A 6,197-nucleotide genomic window follows, 5' to 3' on the forward strand; every position below is an offset into this window, starting at 1 on the left:
TTTGATGCAGAATTGCCTACAGCTAATCTCCTGGCACTGGACAAGCTGAAGGTTCATCATGATGCCTCTTGGGTAACCCAGGTGCTCCAGGGGCTTTACCTGCATCACGCTCTCCTGAGGTTTCTAGTGGCACGTCCACTGATGGCTGGAGAAGTTCCTGCCTGACCCACTATGTTAATTCTTCCCAGGAAACTTCTCTGGGATCTCTCTGGGGGCTTGGCACGTGCCCTGGCAGCCCAGGGGTGTGCCAGAGGATACACTGACATTCCCATGGAGCTACTCCCTATCCATGCCGGTGATGACTGCAGGTCAGTGTATTGTAACCCCGACTGAGAGACAATGTGAGTCAACAGCTCCACCACAGCAGGGTTGGAGGCTTTTGTGGGTAGATGGGATTTAAATAATTGGCAGGGGCAGGAATGAAACCTGACTTAACTTGATTAAAGAGGAATCCTAGCTCAACTCTATGCATGTGAAATGCTGCTCACTGCTGTTTTGTCTGCTAAAATCAGAAACAGGTTTACTCCTATGACCTACCTGGAGTTCAGACACTTTTTCCCACTAAGACACACCTTTAAATGCTTTGCAAATATCAGCAAACTCAGTTTCACAATGGGAGTTTCTGCTGGCAGGCAGACTGCATCTTCAATTTTTGTATGAGGAAATAAGGCAGGATTGGTGGCTGGCTCCAGGCCACATCCCCGTGTCTGCGTGGCGCTGGGAAGCACTGTAGAAAGACATCCAGGCTAGCACGGATTTATATCAGAATGGGTCTCCACCCTGGCTAATTAGTCTGCTGCTGAGGAGCATGGTCTATCCAGCAGGGCAGAGAGCTCTGCTAGTGCAATCCTACCTCCAGATGCTTCATGTGAGGATCCGATGGCTGCTCTCCAAAATGCTTCTCCAGCTCCAAGGACTTCCCAAAGAATGCAGTGTGCTTTGTGGCTCGAGGACAGCATTTATGAGAACAAGTCTCTTGCAGCTGTACTCAGAGCTGAGAGCTCAGAACTCAGATCTCTTTTTTAAAAATTTATTTATTCAATATTTGTTTATTTAGAATTGAGCAACAACAACAAAAACAAAGATATTAAATAAAAGGATCCAATCCCTAAAAATATGCAACTGTAGTTCATGACAGTGTAGTTCCAACAGGGAAGTCAGGAACTTGCTGTGACTCAGTGGCTGATTGTAAACTAAAACATAGGGAGGGAGTGCCTGACTCAGCAGATGCCAGAGCCTTCAAAGGGATTAGAGCTGCTGCCAAGGAGCTCCACCCTTTTTTCCCTCTTTAAATGTGTCTTAAGTTTCTTATTCTTGCATTACATTATATATAAAAAGCGTGTATGCCATTGAATTGGCACATCCAGAATAGAGAGCACTTGCACATCAGATTTTCTCAAAGGATTATAATTTGATTTGATCTGCATATGCACACCATTTCATCACTGCAGAATCTCTTCCCTAGAATTAATACCCCCCACCCCCTGAGATTTATACACACAGTAGATGCAAACATTTCAAAGAGGTGCGGTAAAAAAAGAGTACCAACCAAAGTCTTATTTAAAAAAAAAAAAATATTTGCAAGCAGAGTACACCTGCAAACCCCTAGGACCACAAGTTCAAGTCCCCTGGCACACCTCCAGAGCTGTTGTATCACTGTGGTTCCTTTGGGAAGTTGCTCTCAGGAGCCTTCTCCTTTGCAAGATGAATTGCTTTCTAGGGGGCTAGCACAGTTCCCCATGCCAGGTACCAAACAATTTCATAACTTCTGCCTCTGTGTAACCTTTTAAACTGAAAAGATAAAAATGTAGGGAGTTGGTCTATGCTTAAAAAAGTTTTGCTGTCATGGCAAGAGCATAATTACAACTGTAAAATCCCTACTGTGAGTTCAGTCCTACCATCAAAAGGCCTTTTTGTTGTTATAATGTAATCTGTTCGGCAAAGTGGTTTAATTCCTACCAGCAAAACAACTTTTTTTTGCTGGTATAAGCTGTTTCTCTGTGCAGGGTGTTGGCTGTGGCAGGGCCAGTGCTGTACCTCCATCAAGTGCTGATGTGCCCAGAGGATGAGGCACCATTTTGCACCTCCCAGGGCTGAGGCACTTGGCACTCCAAAGGGATTAGAAGGTGTGTGATGGGTGTAGGGTCAAAAGGGAATTTCAATTCACCTTTCAGTCTGGCGCCTTTACATAAACCCTTTATATTTTTAAATCTGTGTCTTTACTCTGCAGATTTGTTGGCCAGGGCTGAGCTGGGTTGCCTGTATAACCCAGCACCATTTCTGACACTGAAGACATTTTTGGACTGATACTGAGAAAAACAATGATTTTTTTCACAGGACTCTGAACTAACCCCTAAGTTTTAATGTTCTCTGCTCTCAGCCTATCACTTTTGTAGAAAAATTTGTTTGAATCCAGCTGTGGCTTTCCATATACATAAATATACTGAATGTCACCTACCAGGCTGTGGTGACTTGGTGGCAGCTGATGCAAGGTGCTACCAGAGAAATGCAAATGCTCAATTGGGGTTTCACACTTACACTGTCTCCACCCCTCAGTCCTTCCCTGTTGTTTTTTGTGGGAATGGGGCACAAGTTTGCACTTGGCAGATGAGGGATGGGATTTTAGATGCCCTTCCAGTCACCCTGTCCTTCCCAGGGGTAGGAACTGGGGCTGGGTGGTTCACAGGGCATGGATAACATCTCTCTGATCCCATCCCTCACCCCATGAGGAAAGGCACAGCCATATAGGATTTAAGGCTTTTTCATAAATATATGTGGCATGTTTGTTTTTACACACATTTCATCAGGTTTTATTTTAGTCTAATTTCAATATTCTGTGGGACTGGTGCCAGAAATAATAAAATGCAGCAATAAGCATTATATTCTCTTAGCCAGCACAACCATTGACTATTCTGGTGTTTTTTAGTACTTAAGAAACAAACGGTTCAACCTGTTTTATCAAACTGCCTGGCCCTCCTGTGGCAATCACTGGAGCCATTTTCAGGGTACTGCATGCCAAAAAAAGCAGGGACAATCTGGAAGGAACAGGTGTATTGGCTTCTGTTGCTGCTTGAAGGAGTAAACACCTAATTTGCTGCTCCCACAAAGAAGGTAAACATTTAGCTCACAAAAAGTTTCCTTCCCTCTGAGAAAGTCCCACTGGTGTTGACCTAAATAAATTCCAGAAGTCAATCTTTTTTTTATAAAAGGTTTCCTTCCCTCTACACCACACTGTTTTGCATTGCAACTGCTTGTAAAGAGAAATGTTTTTTGCAAGCAGGCTGGACATTTTATTCTCTAGGGTGGTTTTGGCTGGAAGGAACTGTGCTGAGGTACAGCAGTTTGGGTTGACCTTCTTCTTGCTGCTGGTGTGCTTTGGGCTTGCCGTTCTCATCAGGTGCTTTCCAGCAGATGTACTTCAGTCCAAACTCTTCTCAGGATGAGGGAAGATAAAAAAGAATAGAAAGTAAATTTTTGCTGCTAATGAAAAAGGAGTATTTGAAGAGACATCTTTTGAAGACTCTGGGTTACAACACTTTGGAAAACCTAACAGGCCTGGTGGAGATTTCTGCAAGGCTAATGTGTAAATCTGCACGTGCTCTGTGTACGTCCAGTGAGGCACCTGAACTGAGCCCAGAGGGTCCACCCTGCCTACCTCATGTCCCCTCTCCATTAATTTCAGACTCTCAGACTGGGAGCAGCTTCTTAGGAAGACTGAAGAAGAGCAGGATTTGGATCTGGGGATGTGGACACTACACCAGAAAAAAAAATCAACAAAAAGAGCACTATCAGTAAATTACTCTTTTGATTTTCTTGTTGGATGCAACAAACCTTACCATCTTCATCCTGGTAACTGTTTGTCTTAGATTTCTTAAACTCCAAAAAAGCTTCATTTGTACTTTTAGAATACCATGGTACCTCAAAGTTAGCTACCTTCATGTCTTCAAGTATATTCTTTTTTGTTTCTTTTCAGATTATGAGATTATTTCTTTGAGCTGAAAATAGGGCCAAAAGTCTACAAGGTTGTACCTTAGCAGTAGCTTTCAAAATCAGAATTCTCATGAAACCTGACTTGCAGCAGTTGTTTTGGTTTTTCTCTTTTATCTGATTGATATCTAGTTTGATGTCTTGTTTGTTCTTCACAGTGTATTTCTAATTCTTTAGAGTGTATCTGCAACAACTGAGTCTTTCTGAGGTTTGCATTCAATTTGAAAATTGTACATCTGAAGCAGAAAAATAAGCCCTGTATTTCTGTGGTAAAATGAGGTTTGCCAGGCCCTTCAGAAGCGACGGCAGTTTTGTGGTTTGTTTCAGTTAACATGGGCTGCACGCAGCGCGTGAACCTTTTGGTGCCCTTGCTGTGTGAACAGCTGCCTTTCTCAGATGAGTAGATAGAAGCAAAGGTTTTGGGGTTTTTTTGGTGGGGTTTTTCTTGGTTTGTTTTTTTTTTTTTTTTTTTTTTTTTTTTTTAATAACACCTGCAGAGCAGTGGAGAACTCTCTGGTTTCTAGTTTTGGCCACGCGATTGTAAAACAACTCTGCCAATACCATCCTTCAGAATGTCTGTGAGTGACTGTGTTTTCCACCTGCTGTTCAAGTCACTCAGTTTTAGAGCTCTGTATTCTGTTGTTCAGACTCTAAAAGGTATTTATTATGTCCACTGGACACTTCACAAGCTTGTTGTTTAGACAGTTGAATTATGGATGGTGATTTTTTGTAGTCCAGGATCTCAAGGTGTTCTTGTACTTGTCTCATCTGTGTTGGAGAAGGTATGTTACAGATGGCTGGATCATTGATGTGATCAGTCTGTACACTTTTTCTTTTTTTCTCCAAGAGATACTATTTCTGTTAAATTACCTTTTTTAGTTTGGGCCCAGTATTTTTCAATGCTGCTTAGACTCTCTTAGCTTCCCTCTCTTCCCGAAATCATGCATCTCCTTATACTGTCCAAATTTCTTGCATTTTTCAAGTGAAATACTTGTTTGCTAAGTAAGAGTTTGCAGAGACAGGGTCTCCCATGGGAGTGTTGAACATGTACACAGTTCATGTTCAGCTGTGAACATGAACTTGCTTTTCAAGCTTGTTTCTTTTCTCTTGCCTTCATCTGTTTAGCACCTACAATTACTTTGGCCTGGAAGAAAGAGAAGCCTTCCAAGGGTGAACTGCTTTTCCAGCTCTGTTGAGAACTGAAGTCCTTGTCCTGGGAAGATACTTTTGATCTCCTTCTCATCAGTTCTCATCACCTATGCTCCCTCTCATTTTTATCCCACTGGTATTTCCTTTTCCTTTAAAAAATGGTTATTTATCTGTACCTTTATCTGCATAGTCCTTTACTGAGGAACAGTTACTCTATTACACAATATTCTTCTAATATTTCTGTCATTGCCCTTTAAATGTTTGAGGTTTTTTTCATTTCAATATTAAATGGCACAGAGATATCACCTAGCCCCAGAGAAAACTCACTAGAAACATTGCTGTCTCTCTGTTTCTGAATAACTTTTGAAACTATCAAAGAACTAATTTCATTTCTCACTTAATCATGTGAACCTGGGTTTGATTTCCCTCTTGCTTCTTATGTGACTCAATGCTGATATCTTAGAACAATTCAGGATTTTTTTTCAGTGGTGGAGGCTTTATCAACAAAACTTGAATTTTTGAAAGTTATCCATATTGTTTGCTACTATATGCTTTCCATAAACCTGTTTGTTATTATCTCTACTATTAGCCTTAAACTCAGGTCTTTTATCTGCTCTTCTGTGGTGCTTCTGGGGCTCTGTCAGAGCAGGAGGACGGCCCATTTGTTCTGGCAGTTACTCTGCCAGGTAGCTGCAACTTCATGGCTGCAGTACTTTAAACCAATATTGAAGGTCTGATGACCTTCTCCACCAGCTTTTAACACTTTGAGACTACAAGTTAGCTGGACCAGTTAATTTCCATATGTTTAACCTTTTGTACCTTGATCTCACTTCTTGAGTATTCCTGCCTCTGCTGCTAGCCTTTCTACAGTTCTTAGCAGTTAACTGATATATATTTGCTGCTCTCAGCTTTCAGCACTTTCAAATTATTACCCATATTCATAAGGTTGTTTTATCTCTTTATTTAAGCAGGTTGACATGTTAATCACCCTATTTTGTTCATTGGATTATTTATTATATATATGTATGTAATAAAATCTATTTATTATGATCTTTTTCATC

Source organism: Passer domesticus, chromosome 4 (assembly GCF_036417665.1).
Source record: "Passer domesticus isolate bPasDom1 chromosome 4, bPasDom1.hap1, whole genome shotgun sequence".
NCBI classification, from domain to species: Eukaryota; Metazoa; Chordata; class Aves; order Passeriformes; family Passeridae; genus Passer; species Passer domesticus.